The sequence below is a fragment of the Microtus pennsylvanicus genome, chromosome 9 (genome assembly GCF_037038515.1).
Source record: "Microtus pennsylvanicus isolate mMicPen1 chromosome 9, mMicPen1.hap1, whole genome shotgun sequence".
NCBI lineage: Eukaryota > Metazoa > Chordata > Mammalia > Rodentia > Cricetidae > Microtus > Microtus pennsylvanicus.
Genome location: NC_134587.1, coordinates 28969268 through 28996788, shown reverse-complemented (window position 1 = coordinate 28996788; position 27521 = coordinate 28969268). Strand labels below are relative to the sequence as shown.

The 27521-nt window shown below is 48.6% G+C and overlaps 2 protein-coding genes across 5 annotated transcripts in view; both read left to right on the top strand.

Annotated features, from left to right (window-relative positions):
* Positions 1-12279, top strand: part of Kif5c (kinesin family member 5C) — a 153300-nt gene extending 141021 nt beyond the window's left edge. Inside the window, exon 26 of the mRNA XM_075985267.1 lies at positions 8700-12279. The gene's annotated coding sequence lies outside the window, so the exon portion shown is untranslated. The remainder of the gene's footprint in view (positions 1-8699) is intronic.
* A 12950-nt stretch (positions 12280-25229) lies between these two features.
* Positions 25230-27521, top strand: part of Lypd6b (LY6/PLAUR domain containing 6B) — a 161733-nt gene continuing 159441 nt past the window's right edge. For 3 of the 4 annotated variants that reach the window (XM_075985261.1, XM_075985262.1, XM_075985264.1), the window contains exon 1: positions 25230-25336. The gene's annotated coding sequence lies outside the window, so the exon portion shown is untranslated. Of the gene's footprint in view, positions 25337-25406; positions 25762-27521 lie in introns of those variants that run through there. The other variant, XM_075985265.1, reaches the window with a different exon arrangement.

Genomic DNA, 27521 nt, shown 5'->3' with positions numbered 1-27521 from the left:
CACACCAGGGGCCAGGCTACTGCCACACTCATCTCACACGCGTCACACTCAGAGACTGTAACACACGGTTCAATCCATCGGCTCTGTGGAGGCATCCCGTAGTCACAAGGTAGACTCCATTCATCGAGGATTCGTGCTACTCCATGCCAAGCAAAGGAAGGTGGCCACTCTGGGATTCCCCACAAAGATGCAGAATCCACTAACAGACAACGTGGTTTTATGTCCTATCACAAATCTCGTGAAAGCTGCAGCCACTACTTCCAGCACTCCAACCCATCCCATATAGGCAAAGGTAGCCTTATTAGGATTTCCTCTCACAGAACTCAACCTCAGTTACATGTCTTAACGACCACTGCAAGAGCCATGCAGCCACCCCTCCTCAGCCCTTCTTTGGTTTATATCCTTCCTTGATTAGGTACCATTTATGTGGTGTGATATCCTTGGAGATGCAATGCAAATAAATGTCTCTTCATCCCAGATAAGGAACCAATAACAGACCAAAGTAGTGATTGCACCAAAGTCACTTGGTGAATCAATGGGATTAATTAGGGTTACTTGCAGGAATGAGGATGACCCAAAGACAGTTGTATCACTGAAAGTCCAGCTAGAAGCATGGTGAAGTAGCTCAGTCGGTGGGAGACTACTCTGTAGTCTTGCTCGCCTAACCTTGCTGGGGTAGTGGAGATGCTTATATGGCTGATCAGTTTCAGGGACTTCCTGAGACTTGTAGGTTGCTTATTTTCATAGTCTTAAGGATAGAACTTTTCAATTTCGGGGAAATTGTTCCATAGTAGGTGTACAGGAATCTGAAGCTCAGAAGAGGACAGAGTCAGAGGCCCATAGATTGTGTTTAAGATCTGATGTTTTAAAGAGGGTTCACAGACCAGGGGAGAGGACAGTGGAGACAGGCCTGAAAACTGACAAGTAAGAGGTCACAAAAAGGAGGTGACATCAGGGAAGGTCTGAGTAGGCAGATGTAAGGTCACAGGGAGACAGACACTGGGGGATTGGTGAAAGCCAGATGATGGTGACCCTGGGCAGTTTCAAGAGATCTTGTGTGGAACTGGATATTGGATGGTGGTAGGTGGGGTGATGGTAGTAGTGGGGGGGTGGGGGTGATGGTGAAGGGGTGGTGGGGGTGAGGGATGATGAGGAATGAGTTAGAAACTGCGGGGCTATATTTGATGGAAGGCAGAGATAAGGAGAAATGTGGGATTGAGATAGGCGCCTTTCTCTTAAAAGGCAGATGCTATTACACCTGATTACCAGCTGGTGGTTCCCATGCAGCTCAGGTGGCAGGGTGGGAGTGCAGGTGCAGCCAGAAGGGAGGTGTGGCCAAAAGAGAGGCCAAGCTGCCCAGTGCGAGGCCTGCTTTCTCAAGCAAATGAAAAAGGTAGGTTATCAGCAGGCGGGGTGCAGGGAAGAAGGGCTGCCGGCCTGGGCATAGAGGAGGTGTGAAATGGCCCTCTCAGGCAGTGTGGAGTGCTTGTCGGAGGCTCCACACTGAGCGTAGACACCCAGTTAAATATTTATCCAGCTCTGGTTCTGAGGGCCCTGGAGGATAGCGCTTTTTATTGGCAATTCCATCGGGACTTGTTCAAATGTATCCACCAGATGGCGCTAGGAGGGCATTGCTGAATCCTCACCTTTTAAGACTTTGAAAGTGTATTTGTCGCTCCTGCCCTCCCCCCCCGCCAGTGTGTGTGTGTGTGTGTGTGTAGATGTATACGGAGATATTTATGTATCGACATATATATAGAGAGAGGGGATATATTTATTTATCTCTTTCCCTTATATCTAGACCAGTGGTTCTCAACTTTCCTAATGTAATACACAGTAATTTCCCAATAATACACAGTTACTTATGTTGTGGTGACCCCCCCAAACATAAAATTATTTCCGTTGCTACTTCATCACTGTAATTTAGCTGCTTTTGTGAATCATAATGCAAATATTTTTGTTTTCCAATGGTCTTTTGGTGACCCCTGTGAAAGGGTCTTTGGTATGCCGGTGGGTCACGATCCACAGATTGAGAACCATGAGTCTAGACCATTACCTTTTTCTCAAATATGAATGGTAAAAAACATTTCTAAGGAATACAATTCTCAGAGGTCCCCCATAACGTTGACAGAACTTATTATAATAATTAAATGTTTATAAATCTAAAATAGTAAACTTTCCCTGTTCTTACATATAACATGGCCATAAAGTCAAAACCAATTTAGAAATGATACTAAAACAAAACCACAAATCAAATATCCAAGCAACTTAACCTTAGCATAATTTAATAAAAGACGAGTTGAGTTTTCATTGAAAATAAATAGCAAAGTTCAATGAGACTTGGAGCTGCTCCGTCCATGGGCCCTTGCTATGCCTTGACCAGACCAAGGTATCACACCCCTTCTGTTAAAACCACAGCAGGCCTCTCCTTGTGCTGGCATGCATCGCCTCATTTCCCTACTTAGCGGCTAGCTTAGAGACAGCTAAAGTCAGAGAAAATGAGGATGAGGCTGTAGGTGTGGGGGAATGTTTGCTAAGCACTGGTAAAATGCTTAGTGCCGTTTTGGAAACCACAGTGCTGGATGCAGAGTGTTATCTAGCACTTGGGAAATATATTTAAGGAAGCAAATCAATGGTTTTCCGTTCTGGTTTCATGTTTTGAGACATAGGGAAAGTTCTCGCGGGCAGCCACTTCCAGAGCTTAGCCTGGCCCAGAGGAGCCTGGGCATCCTGCTGTGATCCTGACTCTGCTCCAGCCCCTGGATTGGTCCTGCTTCTTCAGGATCTCGAATGTGAATAGGCTTGTGAAATATTAGTATAAACAGCACCTTTAAATTCCTGGATGATGGGGTGGACATAGATGTATAGAGCTTCTCTACCTGTGGCCGTTGCTGTTTGCTGGTGCAGTAGTCAGCTGTGACCCTGCCTGAAATCGTGACTCCTGATGCTGCCTGGCCTGTGCACTGGCTCCAGGAGGGACCATTGTCCCGCTCTGATGGACCCACCCATTTGGAATGCACGCATTACTTTCTAGCCTCATCGCAGTAAACTGGGCTTGTGCAAGCGAGAGTCCGATGTGCAGCAGAGATGGGAGGTTCAGTAATTGTAACGCAGCTCTCCCCTGCGTGTTTCCTTGGCTCCCAGTCCCTACACCATCCACTCCCCTTACCCCCATACCCTCTCCCTCAACACACTCACCCTTTTACCATCTTCACTTACAAGGAAGCTGAAGCCTTAAACTTCTGGCCCAGTTGCAGTATGGGTGTCTCTCTTTGATCAGAAGAAGCTCCAATATCCTCAGAACTCCTGCCCTGTCCACTGCTTCCCTCCTCCATCCAGGAAGAATGGTGTTTCCTTGCTTAGCGGTTGGCTAATTCTATGCTAATGCTAAGGCCCTTCCTTTTAGGACTTTGGCTGTTGGCTGAATTTCCCAAGGGGACGCTCATTCACTCTGCTCTTGTCTGTGTGTCTGTCTTTTCATCTGTGCCCTTTTGTCTTAATCACCCAAATCCCATTTGTCTTGCACCATTTTTAGGAGGTCCCTTCACAGTCACCCTTTCTTGGTTGTGACACCCAGTCACAAGTAAATTATCTTGTGGACCCCTAAGATGTTCACTGTCCTCGGCAGAAATGGGGTTACATTGCACAGTGATGGTGGGCCAGATGTGGCTGTCAGCTTAGCCCCTGAGATTGAGACACTGAGTCTACCTGGGGGCATTCTCCAGACAGACGCAGCCCCCCCCCCCAACCTCTAGACCATTCATGTTGCTCTTCTAAAGTCCTAGCTGTTGGCGGCTAGATGATCTGAATTAGTTAGGGTTTTTATTGCCGTGAAGAGACACCATGACTATAACAACTCTTGTAACGGAAAGCGTTTCTTTAGAGTGGCTCATTTGTAGTTTGAGGGGTTCCGTTCATTATCATCATGGCGGGGAGCATGGAGTCATGGAGCTGGAGGAGTAGCTGAGAGTCCTACATCTTGCAGGCAACAGGAAGTCAGCCGAGACACTGGGCAGTATCCTGAACATAGGAAACCTCAAAGCTCACTTGCACAATGACACACTACCTCCAACCAAGCCACAATCCCTATGAGATGATAGGGGCCAAGCATTCAGGCCACCTCATGATCACAAAGTTCTTTCATTCATTCGAGGAGCCCACTATAGGCAGAAGCAATGACTAGGCTTCCAAGTGGGGCTGGATCTCTCTGGTCTGAGTCGGGCTCTTACTCTCTGGCCAAGTCACTTTTTGTCTTTGTGCCTATGTGTGACCAGCACCTACTTACAGGATCCTTTGATGGTAAGTGTGTCAGTGTGCACCTATAACTCTGGGTCTTTGGGGACAGACTAGGCATTTGAAGCTTCTTAACCAAAGTAAAAGTACAGGTTCCACAGGCAGCCCCGGAACCGAGGCTGGACCACCTTCCCATATGCTGGGCAGATGGTAAAAGTCAGAGGGAGACTTGTTTGGTGTGGTCACCTCAGGTAAAGAAACAAATAAGGTCTACTGACCCCAAATATGCCTCAGAGCACTTGATATAAGATTTATGTTTACATTTATCTCCAGGGAGAATGGGGGCAAGAGGCAAGAGGCATATGCATAGTTGGGCCGTGCTGGTCAACGTGCAGTCTGGTTATCATTGTCTCGGTTCTGACTCTATGGGGGTCTGCAGAAGCCCTTATTGCTGGGGCGGGTGGTTCTCAGGAGATGGCTACTTCTATTTCAGGCCATAGCCTGACTCTCATGGATTATTACCTTCATGTAAGAGTAGGGGTGCAAGGTAGAAAGTTAGGGGGTTGGAGAGTTGTTATGAGGGCTTTCCTCTTCCTAAGACTCACAGTGACTTCAGGTCAGGTCAGGACAATGATGTCGCTCTACTGTTAGCCTTGAAAGGACATGAACTAGGTTAGACGGAGCTTTGTGAGTGGCTAAGGGGCCAAACAGAAGCAGTAAGCTGAGGACCCAAGGCAGGAAGGTACAAGAGACTGGGCTGCCATGTTTCACCCCACTTTCAGTTGCCTCGTGGGCCCGAGGGAAGAGTCAGGGCTTGTTAGCAGAAGCAGCCCTCTGTTTCTGCCCATACCCAAACCGGCTAGCCAGGGTTCCTTATTCTGTGTCCCAAAGAGAAGCGCCACACTGGGCCTTAGACTAGGGACTCAGAGCTTATGTGTGCCAGTTCCTAAAGTTTGGGCCTTAGGACCCTTTGCACCCTTTGGCACAAGAGGGCTTTTATTATTTATTTGTTATATGTGTGTGTATCATATAAATTTTTGAAAGTAAAACTTTTAGTGAATGGTTCATTTAAATAAGTTATCACAAATAACTTAAAAAGGAGTTTTATTTTTAATTTTGTGTATGTCCGTGTGTGGGAATATACACATGAGAGTAGATGTCTCCAAAGGCCAGAAGAGGGTGGCAGTTCCCTTGTAGCTAGAGTTACCGGAGGCTGTGAACACTGACTCGTGTGGGTGCTGGGAACTGAACTATGGTCCTCTGCAAGAGCAGTATGGTTCTTAACTAATGGGCACCTTTTAAACATTTTATTTCTATTTGACTCTGTGTATGTGTGTGTGTGTTGGTGTGTCTGTATGTGGGTATGCACCTATGAATGAGTGCAGGAAGACATGACACTTTTAGGGAAAGATGGTTTCCTGAAACCCCTTAGCTAACTGCCATTGCTTTACAACGATGTCTGCTCTGATAGGACAGCTACTTCTCCACGCTGCTTCTGCCTTCGCTCTGTTTCCTCTGCTTGGCCTCGACTGGACTGTGAAGAAGCATCCATTCTGTCATTTCAGGGGAGACCAGTGGCGCATGGAGAGTTTAGGGTCTTTATGTGGGGATCTGAAAAGACCATACGGAAGGAACTTAAAAAAAAGAAGCCCAGAAAATGACTTAGCAAAAGCTTGACCTTCACAATACTGACTCATCTTAGAGCGCTGGGGGGGCTGGGGTCGAAGGAAAAGAAACGGGTCTGCAGGGACCAGGATGGAGGTTCCTGCTGTGGGTGCTGCTGGTGACTTGACTTGGAAACTACCACCTGGGGTGCAGAGGGAGACGTGGTGGCACCAGGAAAAGCTTGCTTCAGTAGTCTGGGTTATGCATTTCTCCCGTCATAAATGCGGAGCGATTTTCCCCCCCTCTCCTGTAGATTGTACCACCATGATAAGCAAAGTGTAACTGGCAATTCTTATAAATGGGGATTGAGCAAAAAGAAAGATGAAACTATGTACTGTTTGGATTAAGCTTAAACCTACTGCAAGCAATTTCAAAAGCCAAAGTTGAGGCTTGGAATCTAAATACTCCTCGCAAAACTCTTATATATGTAATTAGCTCCTTCGGCCTCCTCCGCCCCCTTCTAAAGCAAGGCGATTCTGTTTCCTTCTAAATCTGGCCACACGTCCCTCCTCTGAACTGCTGGCCTCAGCTTGGCAGAGCCTCAGGTCAGCACACTGCCTGGTTCTCGGTCTGCTCCCTGGCAACTGTTAGGCGAGCGGGCTGCTCTTCGATGGCACTGGAGAGAAGGTCACAGGCGTGGGTGTTAAGATGAAAACAGGTTTTCTTGTGGAGCAACATAATTTGCCTTCAACATTTGCTTCCATTTCCTGTGGTGCATCCATTAAAGGAAATGGACATCCGGGTAGTGGGAAGGTAGATAGGGATACTCTAGGTCACCCACAAAGATCTGAAAATTTGAGTGGGGGGGGGACACTTCATTGCATAGACGAAAGGACCCTGTTTTGGCTTCTGCCTTTTCTTTCAGGAGCCTGTCACAACCCACCTCTTTCTCACTGCCCTTGAGGGGACTACACTAAGTAGGTTGGGCCTCCTTTTTGTCCCCCCCCCCCCCACTGTTCAAACTGTTAGCCAAAACACGCTGGATCTTGTACTTCAGGGGAGTGTGGGGCGGGGGTTGAAAGCCATCTTTCTTGTAGAAATCTTGTCACTTCATGGTCTGCTGGAGTTTTTGAGGCTACGCCACGGCATTTGTGTGCTGAATACTTCCTGTGTCAACACGGGTTGCGGGCAGTCCTTGTGTGAGTCCATAACCTCACAATGTAAGGTATGCACCCTGCACCTCCCTGCCTCCAGACGCACGGGAAGACCAATCCCCTCTGCCCAGGGCTCTGATCTGTTGGAAGAATGAACCCTTAGGTGAAGTAGGATCTCAGGGTTGGTGTTCAAAAAGGCTTCCTGTTGGCTTTCAGCTTAGTGGATTGGAAATGACAGCTTCATTGTGTACTCAACAGGAAGCATGGATTCTCTCCAGAAATGCCAAATGCGAAGTGTGTCCTGTTTATCTTTCTGTAGCTTCTAGAAGGTACAAGATTATCATCAAAGGTTGTTTAAGTCCCTTTTAATCGGGCAGGGCTCTAAGTGTGGGAAATGATACCAGATGAGATTCCTGTTTGTTTACTGTGTGGGTCCAGGAGGGATAGGCATCCTTTAAAACTCTTCTCTCCTGCCCAGTTCCTCTTCCTCTTTTGTATTTATATACAATTTATGTTGTGTTTACTTATGCAAAATACGTGATGCCGCTTACAGTATAAATGAGGAGGTTGGAAGGAACAAAGCAAAAGTGCCAAGGCAGGATGGGGAGACATTGCTGGTGGGCGTCAGCTTGGACTGGAGGCTAGAGGGAAACGGGCGGTACAGCGTGTCGTGTCTCGTCATGGAGGCTTGTTTAACTCGGGAGAGCAGATGAGGTGTTCTTTGTGTTGTTGTGCCCCTTCCTTTGGGTTTCATAAGGATAAGGCTGTGCCTGCCCATCCTTCCTGCCCCCCACCTCTCCAACCCTCGGGTACCAGGAGCTCTGCAGGAAATCTTCAGGCCAGATTTCACATGGGCCAGGCCCCCATGATGCTGGCGGGAACTGATTCTTTGGGTATGTTCTGAGTATTGAATTTACTAGAATTAAAGGCTGACCACTCAGGGTTGGCTTCCAGGAAGGATTGGTCCAAGACGCCCATCCTGTGGACCTGCCCAGGACCAGATGGACAGACCTCTAGTGAGAGGCAGAGAGAACTTGAAAGGGGGTATCGTACTGAAACTTTAATGACTCCACTGCAGCAAAACACACCTCAAGATAAGTCCCCTCTTTGTGGAGCATCCCGGTCAGGACCACGCCTGACCTGCTTTGGTCAGGACCACGCCTGACCTGCCTGGTGATACCCACACCGGTTAACAAGTGACTGACGGCCTGGCTCTTCCTTAGGGCTGGAAATGCTTTGTGCTGCTCTGACTGCACACAGACTCAGAAGGTACTGACTCTTGGAAGAGAATGTAGAGATTGTCGGGACAAAAACACTTAACTCCAGGATGTAAAAAAAAAAACGCTATATGATCCATTATGTTAGCCAAGGCCCAGCTGAGAAGCGCAGATAGTGAGACTAGACACCACACTCTCAGGCTGGGGCGTGCAGAAATCTCAGTGGCAACACTGTGGTGAAACATAGCTCCACGTGGACATAATGAAGTGATATTTTAATACTAGACTACATAAATGGATGATTAAGATTCATTTTTCCCTTCATTTTTAACGTTTTAATGCAGACACTGGAAGAAATAAAATAAGTGGCTCGCACTGCATTTGTATTGCGCAACTCTCCTCTAAACATGGGGACTGAAGCGAAGGGCTGAGGCACGAATCCCTGCTGATCCCTAACTCCTGTGTTCTCTCTCTCCTTCTTTTTCAACAGGTACGACTCCACGTAGCATGAAAAGGACTATATTAGTCACCCGTTCCTTTCTTTCCCTCTCCTATATAAGTTTCCATTTCTTTTTACACTTGCTTGCCCAGCCGTCTGTAGTACAGCAGATTCAGGTGTCTGAGCTGTGTAGAGTTTGTGTGTACAGATACGTGCTTGGATCTGTCTCCTAAGGACTGGAAGGAGGTGGTTACAAAATACCCACTTTCTGCTCCGAACCATTCCCGCTCCTCGGCCTCCAGGGCTGTGTGGTCTAGGGAGGTCCCTGCAGTGCACTGACCCATTGGAATGGAACGAAAGCCCTGCTGTGCCGTCTTTGAGGAGACAACCAAGTGCTGTGGCCATGCTCCGCCTCGACTGTCTGGTTTCCTGTAAAATAAACACATTACTTTATATTTTTAGGGAACAAAAAAAAGTGCTGCTATAGGGTTCAAAATTTTCATTCTGAACACTTTTCCAAAACCAACCCCAGAGAGCATTTTAAATATCCTGGTCATATCTTTGGATCTGTAAAATATACCTTTTAGTATGGCATCTGTTAAAATGCAAAGCAGATTTCTTCAAGGCAGAAAAACAGTTGGACAGTAGCAGTGTAGAATTTGCTCATTCAAGACACATCTATGAAATTACGAGGAGACACACAGTTCAACTCCGAAGCTGCTTGCTGGTGAACCTGCAGTGACTAGTCTCTGCCAGACCAGTTGTTCGAGCATCATTCCTATAGAAGAGTTGGAAATGCTGCGGAATTGGATGAGTGGAGATGGGGATGCCCCCCCTTCTCACCGCTTCCTCCTGATCCCCTGGAACCTGCCTTGGGATGGCCTGTGCTCAGCAAATCATCATGAGCTTAAGGAGATGTTGCTAAAGAAATCCAACATCATTCCAGTAGCTGGAAAAGAATTCCCTCCGGGGAAAGTCATGGACGAGAGTTGTGCCTGTCTGTAAATTCGTCTTCATTGTAACCCATCATTGCGAGCTGCTGATTTGAATTGCTTTGGCACCAAATAGACTTTTTCTTCTCTGCACAGTTAGGGGGTGGAAAAAGCAATATAACTGAATTCTTTTTTTAACATTGAGTTATTATTTTATTCAAATCTGTGAATCTAAAAGTGATTCCCTTACTTCCAATTGGGCTTACTAAAAGGATCAGTTGCCATGTAGTAGAGTTTCAAGCGAAATGGACAGGTTTAAGTAAGTCGGGACTGTGTGCTGCTATTTGTTTTCATTAGTTTGAGAGTTAGTTAGTAACATCCCTGCCAATCTCAGAGAAATCATCCATCCTGCCCGAGAAGTGTAAGCTCGCAGTGTCTGTGTAAGCTCGCACCACTGAAGTCAAGTCTGTGCCGGACTGCGGGGGTGGGGCTAGAAAAAGCTAGTGTAGTTCATGTGTGTGCTCGAGCACATGCACGTGTAAAATACTGAGTGCCATGTACATTACCTCTCAGATTCTTTTTGTATAGCCTTTCCCTAACAAAGCGACGTCGCTTTGACTGATTAGTTAGTGCCATCCTTTAGCCACATGCGTTTGGCTTTGACTAGCCGTGGAAAGAAGACACCTTCTACTGAAGTATCTATTTCACAGAGATGGTTTTGTGCTTGTCTAACTGTGTCCCCTTGGTTTAATTTTGTTGCCACCGTCTGCTCAGCATAACTGCTTGGCTGCTGTCTGGAGTCTGTGGGTCCTTTGCAGGGCAAGTTTGCAAACCTTATCAGGTCCTGACTGATGCCAGATTAGAAGCTCGCTGTCTATACTTGCCTCTGGCTTTGGAAGCTGAAATGGTGGCCTGTTAAGAGGTCTACCAATCAAACGCTTCTCGTCTGTAGGACCCGCTATTGTCTTTTAGACAACTGTGCTACATTGTGTTTGGAAATTGGGCACAGGTCAGTAATACCCTGTTCTTGGCTTTCATTAAAACAACCCATTATAAAATGGATTATTTTAGATTCTTTCTAAAGCAATTTCCCCCTAGGTTCCCATTTTCTACTTCTGGAGAACTGTGGGGCACTTTCAAGTTTCAAAGGACAGCTTTCATTTGCAGTTCCCGTTGCTTGATCTCTACAAGGGCCTTACAAAATTCGCTGTACTTTTATTCACAGAGAAAGTTGGCTTTGATGTCTTTTAGAGATAATTCTGCTAGCTGCTGATCAGCCAGTCAGTTCATCTAGCGCCAGTCTTTATAAGACCGCTAATCTAATTTTCTCACACTGTGACTAAAAGCCAGATACATCATTGGATCAGATTATTTAGATTATTCAAGCCGGTCCCTTAATCTCACTTTGACTGTTAATTCTTTTATCAGGACAGTCTACTCTCAGGCCGCTTTTTTAAAAGGCCATGTTTATAAAAATTTTCATTGTTGAAAGATTATTGCATCCTATATTCTAAACGTAAAAAACCCACTTCTGGACAGCCAAATGGATGGTTATGTTTTTGGTCATATGCTGTATATGGCTGGTGTGTATGTCAGTGTGTGCTCTGAATAACTTACTATTTCATGCCCACTTCTTGAACGTTTGGGCTGAGATGCGGTTTATACAGATACCCTCCACCTGCAGGACCGTGGGGTGCTGACGGCGAATGCGGTCATGGTTGGGACTCACAGCAACAGCTGCGTTTCTTAGAGAATCCTGCATGCCCATATCACCTCTTCAAATGCCGAGCAGTTTGCTCTATTGGACAGCAGGTAGTATAACAGTAAGAGGCGGTAAAACTTTTAAAGCCTCTAGAATCGTAGGGTGAAGAAAATCAGGATTTGTATACGCGCTAGAATAGATGAAGAAATAAGAACGTTCATCCTGAATAGATCCAGTGACTTCTCGAAGCCACTGAGTTCGTGGAGAGAGGTGATTTTTCGGTCTCAGCACGCTACCAAGACTTCACCAGAACGTGAAGGTTTTTATGTGCTTTCCTTTTCTAGAAAAGAGCTCTAGGAGCATAAGGCCTCAACAGTCCCTTCCTTTGAAGGACAGGCGCCATGGGGACTCTAGGTGAAAGGCATTGAGGGAGCTTGGGCAAGTTTCACTTTATTGTCTCATCCTGACGAGCTTGAGCAAGCTAAAGCACCATCACTGTTAAAAACTGCCATAACTTCATTTTGAGATTTTAAAAGAATGTTGAGTAAGGACCAGATAACTGCCAAAGGGGGCACCGTTCTCTGAGGTCTGCTTAGTCACTGGAAACTGTGCATCAATTCTAAACACTTGCCGTGTGTGCGGCTTCAAGGGGAACAGGGCTCTGTAGAATTCTCTGTCTAGTTTGTGAAGTGTCGTGTCTACTGCCGATTTGTGTTCTCTGGGCTTTATGTTCTGCACAGTAGAGTTCATTAAGAAAAATTGTGGAGAAACTTGTTTCTGTGGTTTGATGGGGAGAGTGGCAATGTGTATTAAATAGCTATCCTGTGAGATAGAAATGTCCCCCCAAAGATCTGGAAGTAACCCCCTGCCCCGGCCCTTGGAAAAGTCTGGTGATCTCCTAGGTTCTAAATGAAGATGAACGGATACTCTGGCAGACTGCATGTTGTATAATTTGAAAATATTCAAAACTGGACAATAAAACTCAGTTAAACTTTGACTGGTCTGGAGTCCTTGTTTGAGTCTCAGTAGGGCATCTGACTTGAGGGCGGGAGGTTTGTGTTGGAATGAATCTTCTTTTGAAAGAAGTTCATTAAAAAGGAACAGCCACTCAGCAGGTAGCACTACCTAAATCAGCCTTACACTTGCTCTGTCTCTCTATCTCTCCTTCTTCCTCCTCCTCCTCTTCATTGGCTTGATATCTGCTTAAATTTGCACAGTAAAACTAAAATAATAAAAGATAATATTTCTACCTTTATCTCTGAGAAAAATATGGGTTTTTAAATGTTATTTCTCATCAGAGTGGCAAGACTGATGATGGAAGGATTTATTTTGGTGCCTGGTTTCAGGGTGTCTCCACTGTAGTAGGGAAAAGCATGCTGAGAGGCTTAGCCATGGCAGCCACAGTACCTGCCAACATCACGGTTACCAGGAAGGAGAAAAAGGAGGCTGGAACCCCAGGCAAGTATAACCCTCAAGCGCCCCAGTGACCTGCTTCAGTCAGCTGAGCGCCACAGCCTTCAAAATGACACTCCAAGTGGGACAAGCATGAGCCTGTGGGGACGGTTAAGATTCAGATGTGACATCAACTATGTAACGGCAGAATCAGACTAAAGCCCAGTAGACCAGCAGGGAAATGGCTAAGCCTCTTCTTGCCTGAGAAAAATGCCTGTTCTCATGGCAGGCATCGTGCCCTGCCTGCCGTCATTCATCTGAGGAACCCAGTCGTATTTATGCTGAATGCCTCCCGGTGTCTTTTGAGAATGATTGAGCCAAGTGCAATCCCGTTTTGTGTTGGTTCTTGGTTTTAAGGCACAAATCTGAAATCTCATGAGAAGACACTAGAGTCTGAGGCCTTTGGAGAATGACCAACGACAGACCACAGGATTATCTGCTGAATAAGGTTTTTCTAAAGCGAGAACCATTCCCTGCCTTCAAGGCGCGGGGGTTGTGACTACGCATGGACCTGCATGTGTAAGCCATTTTGTTCTTGAGGTTTTGTTGATGTTACTAATGGTGCTGGTGCATGGGCGCCAGATGGTAAACCTCTTTGTTTTAATCAATTAAAAATGGGAAAGATGAGCGATGGAGTGAAGGTGTACACACACACACACACACACACACACACACACACACACACGCACGCGCTCGCACAAGGCTCAAAACCCTTTGTGATTCCAAGTCTAGGGGATCTGATGCCCTCTTCTGGCCTTTGAGGGCCCTGCATGCACATGGTGCATAGATAACACATGCAGGAAAAACAGCCATACAAAATAGTGAAATGATTTAGAGAATGTTTTATAAAGACACATTTATTTATATATTTTTAATTAATTAATTTATTATATATACACTTTCCAGGATACAGTGCCAGATGTCATTACTGATGGTTGTGAGCCACCATGTGGTTGCTGGGAATTGAACTCAGGACCTCTGGAAGAGCAGCTAGTGCTCTTAACCTCTGAGCCATCTCTCCAGCCCGATTTAGAAAATTTTTAAATGGAAAAGATGAATGCTAAATGAATGGCTAATAAGGGTGACTGTGGGCACTGCAAATGGTGTGCTTTTATGATGTTTATCCATCTGTCTAGAAAGTATTCTCCACATAACTCAGAAGAGGCCCTATCCAGATAGGACCTTGTTGAGGGTGACTTACGTGGTTAACTCCATCCCTGTTTAAGATGGGAAGCGGTCCTCTGAAAGAAACAGACCTCAAAGGACATTTCAGTGTCAGCAAGGTAACCCCACAGATCAGGAGTGAGGTTCTGTTCCCCAGTGGGGCTACCACGGCAGTTCACGGGAGGAGGTCTCTCTCCAGGTCTCCTGTCCCTGTTTCCTGGAACCTCTGAGCCGAAGCGTCCTCAGGACAAAGCAAACAGAGAAAGTGTCTGCCACAGCAGGCACTGGTGGCGTGAGTGTGGCCGGTGTGATTCTGACATTTGTGACAGCCATGTCTCCTAATGTGTCTACGGTACATAACACGCTGAAGCAGGGGGCCTTGCTCTGATGCCCGAGATGACAACATGGGGTCCCTGACAAGAGGCCTCTTGAACTCTGGGATTGACTCTCTCCCTGGCATTTGGTGGTTCTTCATCCAGTCTGCAAAGACCAGTTTCTGTGTGGTTAGTTGAGCTCATAACCATTTCTAAAAACCTAGGTAGCCTCTGGTGGAGGCCTCTCCTCCCTACGCCTTCAGCGACAAAGGCTGGGATTCCGCATTTGGTCGGCTTGCCTTGTGTGAGGTGTGATTTGGTTTGGTTTTTGAGTCCCAGATAACATAACACCTTCCAGACCCTCACCATATCCTTGATGGAACTGGAAAAGAGCCTCACCATACAGCCCTTAAGAAGATTTATGCAGAGCAAAATTGTGAGTGCTACAGACTGTGTAAACTAGGGAAATCTACAAACTTGTTTGGGGTGACATGTGACAGCGTCAGGAATTTAAAGCACCCAGAAAGCCACAGTAAGCAGTCAATTAATTCGCAAGAGCAATCTGGCTGTGTGCCAGGCACTATTTTAAGTGTCTTACATGTATTAATCCATCTAATCCTTCTAATAACCCCATGAGGTAGGCGCTGCTATCTCTTCTCACAGGTGAGGAGAGGGCACAGAGGGGTTAAGTAGCTTGTCCAAGTTCTCACAGCAGCCGGCAAGAGGAGCAGCCAGGATTTAAAGCCTAGTTCCGAGGCTTGTTTGCTCAACAGCTAGCAAAACTGCCCCCTCAAAACGATGATCGTGTAAGTGTGTGTTTCACAGATGGATAAATAACCAGCAACCAGCCCCAGGGGCCCCCTCCCATTTTTTTTTAAATTAAGGATGTATATAAAACTTTATACTTGAGGAGATTTTCACAGGAAGTGAAGACAACCTCATCATTTGAATGACTTCAACCAGTCGTAGGAAGACTTGGATATGCAAGGTTGCCTGCAGGCCCTGGCTCTGGGCTTGTGACGGAGGCTACACCAGCTGCCACCAGCAGCACCCTTGTGCCTGGAAGAGCCTTGTTTATACAGAGCACGCTCAGCAGTGTACCAGTCGTCGTCACAACCTGTCTACTGTTGTGTTTATAGATGTGACATTACGCATAAGTTTTTCTTTTCAAGATGATAATCTCTGCATTTAAAGTCAGAAGGATCAGCACACTCTGGCCCTCCCTCCACAGGCTCCTGAGGAAGATGTAGAGGTGCTAGACAGTGGTTCCCTCATCCCCGCGGATGTGGGAGGCCCCTCTAGAGGTAGCCGCGCATCCCCGGCTGAGAGCTGCGGCTCCATCCCCTGACCTGTCAGGATGATTAATTGGATTTCATCTTAGAGCTTAAGTTTTGGAAAACACAAACATGCCAATCATACCACACATGTACACGCAAGTCCAACTACAGGAAGGCTGGAAACAAAGTGGGGTTCCCTCACAAGCTCCCCACTTCGCACAAACTCCCATTACCTGTGCCTGTCCTGGGAGGACTTTTCTGAGGAGCTGTCAGGACTTGGCCAGGGCCCACTGGCTCCAGATAGTGTCTGGATGGCGGAACGCTAACTCTTTCAGCCAGTCCTGGCTCTTGGCTCCAGTGTCCTTGTAGATACAAGACTCTCCTAGAGTGTAGGTACATAGTATTGGGCAGTGATTCTACAGGGTGATTCTATAACAGAAAGGAAGATGGACTTGACCCTGGAGACAACTCTGAGTCTGTTTGGCCAGCTACAGGAGCATAATCAAGCGTTGAACCCTGCAGACTCAAAGACCTCATGAACATACCCAAATTACTAAGATTTAGCTTACTGCCGCCTGTAGGGGTCAAACGAGAATCCATAGGAAAGTATTTTTAATGGCGCTGCTTACATCGAGGTGAGTGCTAATATCACAGCTATTCTAGGAGGAGACATTTTCATTGTGAACTCCAGCTCTTGCCTTCTATGGATCTCCCCCAACATTTAAGAAAAAGGCAATGGACAGGGCCTTGGGAATCACTGGCTCCCACCCCGTGAAATCCAATCTCTCCTTGTCCTCTGTCTAAAGGCTTCCTTATTCTCTTCTGGTCAGCTGGGTGTGTTATAACAAAGTGTCATAGACTGGGCGTAAACAGGGCATCTATTTCTGACCATTCTGGAGGTTGGGCGTCTACCATCAGGATGCCAGTGTGGATGGTGTTATTCCTTTTTAAAGATATAAGGGGGGAGGGACTGGGGTCCCACAAAGGGTAGTACCGAGTGACCTGAGACCTCGGTGGGTCCCCCAGTGGGAGACTGCAGCAGGTGAGAGGCAGATACATCATGCAGAAAGAATTGGGTATAGAGTTTATTTAGTGGATTATGGAGGGAAAAGGAAAGGGGAGAAGGGGGAAGGAGAGAGGGGGGGGAGGGAGGGAGGAAGGGAGGGAAGGAGGGAGGGAGAGAGAGGGGGGGAGGGAGGGAAGGAGGGAGGGAGAGAGAGAGAGGGAGGGAGGGAGGGAGGGAGGGAGGGAGGGAGAGAGAGAGAGAGAGAGAGAGAGAGAGAGAGAGAGAGAGAGAGAGAGATGGGGGGGGGGAGGGAAGCAATACTTACCTCTTCAGAAAAAGAGAGAGAGTATGGGAGTAGGCGGGGTTTGTCTCTTAAAGGGACAGGATACCCAGGTGACAGGCCAGGCCAGCAGATCATAATGGATAGGGTCTGATGAAAACCTCCAAGCTTTATTCTTTTGACTTCTCTGGTGTCTTAACATCACGGAACAGGGGCCCTCTGGAGATCTTTCCATAAGAGTACTCACCCCTTTCCTGAGGGCTCCATTCTAGTGACCTAGTTACCTTCTGTGGTGGTTTGAATGAGAATGGGCCCCTAAGGCTCATGTATTTGAATGCTTGGTCACCAGGGAGCGGCACTATTTGAAAGGAGGTGTGGCATTGTTGGAGGAAGTGTGTTATCCTCCCCCCCCTTCCCCACTTCTACCCCCCTCTAACCCTCCTAAGAATCAGAGTAAAGAATGCCCAACTACTTCAGCACCCTGTCTGCCTGCTTGCCACCATGCTCCCTGCCATGATGACAATGGGCTCAGCCTCTGAACTGTACGCTAGCCCCAGTTAAACAGTTTTAAAAAATATCAGTTGTCATACTTGTGGTGTCTTCACAGCAATGGAGTAGCGACTTAGAGACATTCCCACAGGCCCCAGCTCCAGTACCATCACACTGGGGATTAAGTTTTGGCTTTAGCTCTGGGGAAGTGGGGGTGGGAACACACAAACTATTGCACCTACCTACCTTCTTTAAGTTAGAGGAAAAGCAACTGTTAAGGTGTTACACAGTGGAGCGCTTGCTGTGGCCCAAGGATAACTGCAGCCAGGTTTCAGGTTAGTTTCCCTGCCTTGCCCTGAGGATTTTCACCCCGGAGAGCTAGTCAGGATTTGAGTTCTGACCTTGGATTAGGGGAGGAGACGCAGCAGTTTCCTGCTGATGGAAGAGGAAGTTTGGTAATCTCAGTTAATGCCAGAAGATGAGATCCCAGCAGGATATCTGAAGGGGTTTAGCAATTTCCCACAGGGAACTAGGGACACTCCAGTCATTTAACCAAGTCTCTCTCTCCCTCTCTCTCTCCTCTCTTCTCTCTCTCCTCTCTCTCTCTCTCTCTCTCTCTCTCTCTCTCTCTCTCTCTCTCTCTCTCTCTCTCTCACACACACACACACACACACACACACCTTGTCCAGCTTCTGCCAGCATCTCAAATGTTTTCTATAGCAGACCAGGTACAGGAGGCCTCCCTTCCCGACTCCGCAGGCACCGTAGTTGTCCACTGTACACATCAGCCCCTGTGCCCCCTGGGCTGCTGTGCACAAGTACATGAGATAACCGTGGTCATAGACTACGTCCCATATGCCTTGTCTCTGGAAACCCACGCACCAGGAGGTAGCGGAAACCTGCCCACATTCCGCTTTTGACCTCAGAGTTTAAGTTCCCTCTATGACGATCCTACGCCTCCATCTCAGCAGTACAGGTTAGTAGCTGGTACTGAATGCCACGCCCAGCTTCCCCTAGCAGTTGTAAACGAAACAAACGACATTCCTTCCAAAGTGGCTTTTTGTTTAACTATGTAGAACAAGTAAATTGAGGAGCCCTTAAAGAACACGTCTACAAATATGTAGAGGCGACTTGAGGGGGGCCTCTGTCAGACAGCGGAACCGTAGGATGGGAAGGGATCGTGCCGAACCATCTAGTTCTGCTCAGGTCAAATGGTTCCACTCACTTCATGCATGTGATCAGCAGAGTAGTCCAGGCCCAAGAGCAATGGCTTCTCCGCAGGGTCCATTCTGCTGCACCAAGCATTGGCACATCGAGATCAAAGCTGTGGTTGCAGGACAGAAGGACGCACCGCAGCATTGGAAGCCTTTCTGACATGAGCAGTCACGATCAAGAAGGACATCTGCTCTGGAAAAGCCTTGCCACTGAGTGTGCACTATGGGCCAGGGATCTTGGGACTAGAGTGACTCTAGGCAGTTAGGAAGAGCAATCCAGTAGCTGCCCCTCTCCCTTTGTAAATGAAAAGCTTCAAATAAGCCGGGCAGTGGTGGTGTAAGTCTTTAATCCCAGCACTCAGGAGGCAGGGGCAGGTGGATCTCTGTGAGTTCGAGGCCAGCCTGGTATACAAGAGCTAGTTCCAGGACAGGAACCAAAGCTACAGAGAAACCCTGTCTCAAAAAAAACAAAAACAAAAAAAAGAAAGAAAAGAAAGAAAAGCTTTAAACACCTGGCTCAATAATTGATAGTGTTACACCATAGTCTGGGATTCTTTCCACAAACATTTGAATACAGTGCCGGGTGATTTTGGTCAACTTGAAACAAATCTAAACATATTTGGGCAGAGGGACCCTCAACTGAGGAACTGCCTCCGTCAGATTGGCCTATAGGTATGTCTATAGGACATGTCTTTGTTTAAGGATTAAAGTGGGAGGGCCCAGCTCACTGGTGGTGCCATCCCTGGTGGGTGGTCCTGGGCTGTATAAGAAAGCAAACTGAGCAAGACACGCTAGTCAGTGTGTAACACAGTCAGTGTGTAACACGGTCAGCGTGTAACACAAGTCAGTGTGTAACACAGACAGCGTGTAACACAGTCAGTGTGTAACACGGTCAGCGTGTAACACGGTCAGCGTGTAACACGGTCAGCGTGTAACACAAGTCAGCGTGTAGCACAGTCGGCGTGTAACACAGTCGGCGTGTAGCACAGTCGGCGTGTAACACAGTCGGCGTGTAGCACGAGTCAGCGTGTAACACGGTCAGTGTGTAGCACGGTCAGCGTGTAGCACGGTCAGCGTGTAGCACGGTCAGCGTGTAGCACGGTCAGCGTGTAGCACGGTCAGCGTGTAGCACGGTCAGCGTGTAACACGGTCAGCGTGTAGCACGGTCAGCGTGTAACACAAGTCAGCGTGTAACACGGTCAGCGTGTAACACGGTCAGCGTGTAACACAGTCAGCGTGTAGTACAGTCAGTGTGTAACAGTCAGTGTGTAGCACAGTCAGTGTGTAACACAGTCAGTGTGTAACACAGTCAGTGTGTAACACAGTCAGTGTGTAACACAGTCAGTGTGTAACAGTCAGTGTGTAGCACGGTCAGTGTGTAGCACAGTCAGTGTGTAACACAGTCAGTGTGTAACACAGTCAGTGTGTAACACAGTCAGTGTGTAACACAGTCAGTGTGTAACACAGTCAGTGTGTAACAGTCAGTGTGTAACACAGTCAGTGTGTAGCACAGTCAGCGTGTAACACAAGTCAGCGTGTAACACAGTCAGCGTGTAACACAGTCAGCGTGTAGCACAGTCAGTGTGTAACACGGTCAGTGTGTAACACGGTCAGTGTGTAACACGGTCAGCGTGTAACACAGTCAGTGTGTAACACAGACAGCGGTCAGCGTGTAGCACGGTCAGCGTGTAGCACGGTCAGCGTGTAACACGGTCAGCGTGTAACACGGTCAGCGTGTAACACGGTCAGCGTGTAACACGGTCAGCGTGTATCACGGTCAGCGTGTAACACGGTCAGCGTGTAACACGGTCAGCGTGTAACACGGTCAGCGTGTAGCACGGTCAGGGTGTAGCACGGTCAGCGTGTAGCACGGTCAGCGTGTAGCACGGTCAGCGTGTAACACAGCGTGTAGCACAGTCAGTGTGTAACACAGTCAGTGTGTAACACAGTCAGTGTGTAACACAGTCAGCGTGTAACACAGTCAGCGTGTAGCACAGTCAGCGTGTAACACAGCGTGTAGCACAGTCAGTGTGTAACACAGTCAGTGTGTAACACAGTCAGTGTGTAACACGGTCAGTGTGTAACACAGTCAGTGTGTAACACAGTCAGTGTGTAACACAGTCAGCGTGTAACACAGTCAGCGTGTAACACAGTCAGCGTGTAACACAGTCAGTGTGTAGTACAGTCAGTGTGTAACACAGTCAGTGTGTAACAGTCAGTGTGTAACACAGTCAGTGTGTAACACAGTCAGTGTGTAACACAGTCAGCGTGTAACACAGTCAGCGTGTAACACAGTCAGCGTGTAACACAGTCAGCGTGTAACACAGTCAGCGTGTAACACAGTCAGCGTGTAGTACAGTCAGTGTGTAACACAGTCAGTGTGTAACAGTCAGTGTGTAACACAGTCAGCGTGTAACACAGTCAGTGTGTAACAGTCAGTGTGTAACACTCCTCCATAGTCTTTGCTTCCGTTCCGAGCTCCAGGTTCCTGCCTTTACTCCCCTCCCTGCTGGACGGTCACCTGGCACTGTAACCAGAAATAAACCTGTTACTCCCCAAGTCGCTTTTGATCATGGTGTTTAACACAACAACAGAAAGCCAAAAAGGACAAGTGTCTGTCTTGTATTTAGCAGAATTGGGGTAAAACTGAGTCTACATCTCCTCAGAGCAGATTGCAAACCAGGCCACAGCCCTCTGTAAAATGACTACTTATGACCTTCCAGGGCCATGCAGAAAACATGGTGGGGAGACCTCTGTGGTAGAAGGAGCCGGCTGTGAAGGCTCCTGAAGAAGAGTGTGGCTGGAATAGTAGTGGTAATTTATAGAGGGTTTTGTTTTCCCCACAAAAGGAATTTCCCCATGCTAGTATGGAAAACAGTCTTTCCCTCTACCTCAGTACAGGGATAGTGTGTTTGGGTGGCATTTGGAAGTAACATAAATCAGAGGAACACCACAACAGGAGCCAGTGAGATACTGTGCCTGTGAACCTTGGGGTTTGACTGCCAGCACCTCAAAAAAATGACAAACAGAACACCGAAAGGCATTTGAACCTTCTCGTTGCCAGGACTGTGAGCAGATCCTGAGTTGGCAGCCCAGGTCTCCATGCTGCTCCGAATTCAAGTAAAGTAAGAAGAGGATGTTCCTGGCTGCTGGGCTTTCACCAGCCAAGCAAATTCACTCTGGTCCCCGGTGGGTCTGCCCAGAGTGAGAGAGATGGAAAGACACGGCAATGCAGGTTTGCTGCTCGTCTCAGGAGGGGGCCGCCTCATCTTTCTGAAGTCTCCTCAAGGCTACAGAGCGTGTACCACCTTGGAAATTCTGCATGCGGGCCTAGGACGTGAGATGTAAGCCCAAAGCACTTTTTGCTACATCAGTACTGTGACCAACATCAAAAATCTTAAGAAACTCAATCCTTGGCTGTCCTTGTGCACGTGGCGGGTTTCACAATCAGTGAGAGATGAGGCTGGACTTTTATTATTTTCTGTTCCCTCTCCAGCTGACATTCCCAGGAGCCCTGGAAAGGTTGCTGTAATAATCACGCCTGCTGTGTCTGTTGCCCATCTCAGCTCAGACCCAGCAAGGAAAGAAAGTGGCTCTCTGGTTACGGGGTCACATGACTGCATGGTATTCACTGGACCCCTGAAGGTCAGTGTTCACGCATCCTGAGGGTGTGGCATTGGTCACATTTCATAGACTTGTCACGTGAACACGTGACTGAAGAGTTTCAGCTCTTCAACAAGTGATGTTAAATGGAATGAAGAGAAGGGGTGAAGTGTGTGTGTGTCGGGGGGGGGGACACCACAATACTGAATGCATTTGCAGGATCTGGGGTCCTGGGTATTTAGAATAGTACCCGGCCACAAAATAGCCACTCATTAAAGGTTAGTTATCATTGTATTTTTTATCTCCCAATTTCTCATTTCAGCTCAAATGCTCTGATCCAGAACCATAGAAGCCAAATCCTAGATTCTTGGCTCTTTCTGATCTGCGTCTTTCTGGCTATTTCTCTGTACTACTCCCATGCTTACTATAATTAACTGTGTGGCTTCTCAGGGCCCAGAATTCTACACACAGAGTCTCAAGAAGAAATGTGCCAAGAACAAAGTGTGATTGGTGCACACCTTTCATTCCTGTACTTAGGAGGCAGAGGCAGGGGAATCTCTGTGAGTTCTAGCCAACCTGATCTACAAAGAGAGTTCCAGGGTAGCTAGGGCTATTCTAGAGGGGCTTTGTCTCAAAAAACAAAAAATACACAGAAAATATTAACGTATAAATGGATTTAAAAGGTAAAGTATTCTAGGGTTCATTTTTAAAAGATTCTGTCCCTCTTTGGATATTTTCTCTTTCTCGTTCTCTCTTTTTTAAAAAAGGTTTATTTGTTATATATAGTATATACATATAGTGTATATGAGTTCAATTCCCAGCAACTACAAGTTGGCTCACAACCATCTATAATGGGTTCTGATGCCCTCTTCTGGCATGGAGGTATATAAGATATTTTTTAAACAAGAAATACACTGAACTGGTCGAAGTGCTAAGAATAAGAGATTAAGTACCATCCCTAATTGGGATCTCTTCCTCAATAACCTCCTTCCTGGCTCAGGGAATATCGGAGAGAAGGTAAGGACCAGATGATGGAGAAGGGCGCTGGGAAATGCAAACTTCTGGCCTTGACATAGCGATTTTACTCACGAACTCATACAAGCTGTGGTCAACTGCACAAGCCCTATACAAGGTTAATCCAGCCAAAATAGGTAGGGGAGGTGCTCTTGCAGACCATCCCCTCCTGAGGTGGGCTTGGCAATTGATAGCAGCTGAGGAAGGACAATTATTCTTTTGTTCTTAAGTGTGTGGCCACTGGTAGGTATCCCATGCTCCAGTGAGTAACTTCACACCCATACACAAATGGGCAAGTAGGGAGAGGAAGGGGGCTAGGGTAGAACTGTGTTTTCTGGAAGCTTCTCAGCCTTTCCGGGTGACATCACTCACAAGGCTGTCACAGCTGTGATCACACACACACACACACACACACACACACACACACACACACGAAAGGCTCTCAAGTCACACGCTCCACTGACTGAAACCAAAACAGACAGAGGGTTGGGCCTGCTTCTCTTGGGTGGGACCTGGAGCGGCTCCTTTGTTCAGCCCCACCTGCTGGCACAAGTGGCTGACCCAGCGCGGGCAGGCCTTGCCATGGCCCCACCCTGGGACACTAGCCTCCAAACCTGCCACGGTGTGGTGGGGGAGAGGGGAAAGCTTCGGTGGTTAGGCACACCTAGGTGGGGCAATCTCTGTAACCTTTTTTCCAGGATGGCCTGTCTAGTGTGACCAGGCAGGCTGGGTAGCACTAGATCTTAAATACTCCCTTGTGTAGGATTCATTGATGAAAGAGGGGCCCTGGCCCAGACAGGGTTGGGCCTGTAGTCAGGCAAAGGGATGGAGCAGTCTGCTTGGCCGTGTTGTCACCTTGGCGGAGCACCTTTGACTTTTGCCTTGGAAGGTCAGCATGCAGCCAAGGAAGGACCCTTGTTACAAGAAGGACAGGCTCTGTGTATCTCTAAAACTGACGGGTGCTTCCTCTATCCAACGGGGAGTAGAACTCTCTGTGAATCCATAAACGAAGCCAGTGTGGGACTAGCTGTACCACACAGACACGTGTGTGTGTGTGTGTGTGTGTTTGTGTTTTAAGACCATCTGTCTGTTAAATGGAAAACTTAAAAATGCTCCACTCTGAGAATCTGTGAGGGACCTCTGCAAATGCCATTGGCTTAGGTGCCTCTTGACCTGCAGTGCCCATAGGTCTATGCAGAGACCACATCTGTGCCTGGTTTCTACAGATCTGCCTCCAGCCAAATTTTCCTAGTAGCAGGCAAGGACCTCAGGGTCCCAGGCCACTCTGCTGTCTTTAGAGATACAGGCCTGGATCTCAGAGCACCTCCTGGGGGATGGGGGTGGAGTTCCCACTGGTGAAGTCAGCCATCCTATTCCCACAAGTCCCTCTTCCTAATTTACAGAGTTGTCTGAGCACTTAACAGAGGTGTCCTGAGAGTGTATGCTTCCTACAAACTGTCTGATTGGAAGTGCTGGGAAGGGAAGTTATACAAAGAATGGCCTACAAGCCAGGAAACTTGCTTTCAAATGGAAACATAGAGAAAGGTTGCAGCCAGCCTGGGGAGATTACCTAAGCATTCTTTTGCTTTTAACCGAGCCCGGGGCTGCCCTGGGTTTGTACAAGTCTTTGGAGATACAACAGAAGAGAAGCAAGATTAGACTTACTATCCAGAGCTGGGAAGGACATCGCAATCGGGAACTATTTCATTTATAGCATAATATATTCTTTTAAAAGAGGGAGAGACATCGTTCGAGGGGTGGATGAGGCTTGGGAAGGGTAGAGCCGAACGGTCGAAAAGGCCTGAGTTCTGTATCTGAAGTAAGTTGCACTCCTGGCCTCGCCGTTCTCACCCCTGAGGGACTCGCATCCCACTCTTGGGGGGTGGCAGTGTCCCTCTAGTCTAGCGGCTTCCCTCGGGTCTGTGCTCTTTCCCCAGGCGGCCAGGCTAGGAGGGAACAGCTCTACTGCTCGGTACATTAAGCGATCTACTCGCGTTCGCTCGGCTTCATGCCACCGGGAGCAGGATCCTGGCTGCGTCCCCAAGCGGGCACCCGGGGCCGCTCCCCCGCGTGAGGCTCTCACCTGTCGGCCCGCCCCTCCCGGTCGCCCCAGGTGGCTCGGGGTGGGGAGGAGCCACGCCCCGCGCCCGCGCTGTCCCAGTCAACGCCAGCCCGGGGCGGGTGCCGCGAGCCCAGGCTGGGAGCCGAGCGAGGCGCCGGGAGTCCGCGGGCCGCGACCGGGTAGGTGAGCCGGGCGAGCTCTGCGGGGCGGCCGCGTGCGTGCGGGGCTGCAGAGCTGGGGCTGGGAGGGGGAGCGGCTGCGGCGGGCGCTGCGCTACAGCCGGCGGGACCCAAGCCGCGACTCTCCGAGCCGCAGGGAAGCGCAGGTGCCCACGGCTGGACGTGCCTGGCCGAGCTGGGAGGGTCTCCCGGGGACTCCGCGGCTGGAGGCCACCGCTGAGGCTGGGGAGCGACCGCACGGCCAAGTACGAGCCAGCTTCCGCCCGTCCCTCTGCGGCGCTTCACCCCGGTAGGCGGGAACCGCCGCTCCCCGGCGCAGCGCTTTACTTTGGCTGTTAAATCACTAACCAACACATTGGTTAGTTACCCAGGCTTCGGTGAAGCTGGGTCGGCGGGGCTGCCCTTATTCCAGGGGGGCATACGTAGTAAGTCTGCACGGGTCTGTGCGCCCTGGGGTGTTGTGCGGTGAAAGGGTGCTGCCCACCTCCCGGTGACTGGTGATCAGAGTGATGAAGCGGGAAGAGTAGTCCAGAGAGTGGTGTTTAAATTTCAGTTCACTTACTAGCGCTGTGACCTTGAGCAAGCTGTTTAACTTCTCCGAGCCTGTTTCCTCCAGGATAAAATAGCCGTTATGATCATCGCATGGCCTTAAATTATTTGGTGCTCATGAGGTACCTAGCATGCCTGAGGGTTTTTCTCCATGTTTATCCCTCAGGTGTTAACGTATTCGACAGTTCATGTCTCCAGAGGTCCCTGCATCTTTCTGAATAGAAGACATGGGGGGGGGGGGTGTGATCGCGTCTGTGCCTGGGAGGGGTGGGCACCATCCTGACTCTCTGATGGGGGCAGTGGCAGTTGTAGGGTCGGGCTGCTCTAGCAGCCAAGATGAAGAGGGTCAGTGCACATGTCCCCCTTGAAGAAAGCTGCAATCACCCGGCTCCTGCCATTGTGAACTGTCGGAATTCGTTCCTTAGGGTTAGGGTTTGGTGACTTGAAAGTTGCCTCACGCTGCCGTGTAGGAATTAACTGGGTCCTCCAAAGGAAGTGGGAGGGCTGCAGCTTCTACTGTGGAAGGTGTCACCCCTATGAGCTCCCACGACAGGTGCTGTCTTCCGAGGACACATTAGCTCCTTCTGCACCAGGCTGGCACGTTTGGTCAGTAGAGGTGACACCTTATCTTTGAAGGAAATGAGAGGAGCAAAGGAGAAGGAAAGAGGAGAGAGGGAAGGAGAGAGAGATAGATGTGGAGAGATCTCCTCCATTTAGTCTATCCCTCAGCAGACCTCATCCGGGTGCATTGGACTGCAAGAAGTCCAAGCCATCCCAGCAGATGGGGAGTGGGAGGGTTTCTGTGTCGGAAGCAGGCCTGTATTACCCAGGTGTCACCAACACGGCGGAGGAGGAGCTCAGCTCCTGGGACAGATAAACTGTCTCAAGTGTAGGTGATTCGGAGGCCTGTTCTGAGGAAGTAGTTTCAATTCTGGGCAGCTGAAAATAGGAGTGTGCGTTGCACCGTGTCTGCTTTTCCTTGAGGACACCTCCTAGGAGCTCTTCCCCAGAGTGTGAACAGCGCAGGTGCCAGCCCGTCAGGGCCGCGGCGTGTGTTGCCAGCTCTCTGTCACGGCTTCATTCATCCAGTCGTTCCACGTTTCGTCAGTGCCCAACACACGCCAGAGTCTCTGCCAGGAGTGAGGGTGGAGCCTTTGAGGAAATGTATGTGCAGGTCACGGTGTTGGAGGTTGTCTCGCTGGGGACTTGGTGGAGTCTTCCCAAGGAAGGCGTGTGTAGCTTAGCTCTAAATTGGAGATGAATAGGCTGCGGATGTCCTGTCTGGGTCACAGGGAGGGTGTCTGACAGGGCACACTTTAATGTACGTTACCTTAGTTGGGTCGCGTTATTGTTTCTCACAGGATGACGGAGGGTAGGAGAGGGACAGCTCTAGGTTGCCTTCTAGAAATTTCTCTAAGTTTTCCTGACTCTATGGGAACCAGAGATACCATTGCCTTCCTTGACATGATAGCATCCACAGCAGAGGGAAGGACCAGGCTTGCTCCTCAGTCTTCTTTTAGGTAAGAAAATTACATTTTCCTTACAATTCTTGTCGTTGGCCGTGTGCCTTTGTCCAGAATGGGCAGCCTACCTGTAGAGCAATCCTAGCAGCAGAACTGGGGGGGGGGTGCTGGCC